Source organism: Hylobates moloch, unplaced genomic scaffold (assembly GCF_009828535.3).
Source record: "Hylobates moloch isolate HMO894 unplaced genomic scaffold, HMol_V3 SCAFFOLD_9, whole genome shotgun sequence".
NCBI lineage: Eukaryota > Metazoa > Chordata > Mammalia > Primates > Hylobatidae > Hylobates > Hylobates moloch.
Window position 1 is genome coordinate 56,214,366 of NW_026652284.1, and position 725 is coordinate 56,215,090.

At 29.5% G+C, this 725-nt stretch overlaps 1 non-coding gene across 1 annotated transcript; it reads right to left on the reverse strand.

The window, feature by feature from the left end:
• Window positions 1-338: 338 nt before the first annotated feature.
• On the reverse strand, window positions 339-438 carry LOC116814034 (small nucleolar RNA U13). The gene has a single exon (XR_004371136.1). It is a non-coding gene; the product is annotated as a small nucleolar RNA U13 (small nucleolar RNA).
• Between the last annotated feature and the right edge of the window lie 287 nt (window positions 439-725).

Here is a 725-nt window from a genome sequence, read left to right on the forward strand (position 1 = left end):
TTCTGGTATATGGGTGATACTTTTCTTTAGCTATCTTTTTTGGCATGAACATTTTCCTCTCACATTTTCATAGTTTGTAGACAATTTTAATGGGAATTTTGGAAGCAGGATTAAGGACCTTATTGTAAGCCCATGAATCTAATCTTATGCTTTTGATTTATATTTGAGCCATATCCATTTATATTTTGGGAACAATAAATGAAAAATGAAAAATACTTGAAATCATAGTGTTTTGTTAGCCAGAAAGACACATTATGTCTTAGCTGAACCTGAGAAAAATATCTTTCTAAGCTACTTATTCTTTATGGTATAAGTTGCTTCTGTATAGATTTTTTTCTTGTTAGGTGATGTACTGATGTTATAACAAGGTTTGAGGAAGGTACATTTCACACAGGAGTGTGAAAACCCAATCATCATGCTTATGAACTGCAAAAGTATTCCCTATACATTTTCAACTAAATATAGATGATTGATAGATGGATAGATAGATAGAGACAAAATTACAGTTATTTTATTTATGTGGCATAGGATTTAAGATAAAATGGAAAAAACCATTTGAACAAAAGGAAGAAATTATCTGAAATTATAACTAAAGGAAAATGAAACAAAGATTTTTGAGAACATGGGATAAATTTTCTGGGGTATAGCTAAGTTCACATATTTAGAATATAGAGGGCACCCCTATAGTAACTTCTTTTTAACTATATAAGATTTTAGAATCCTAT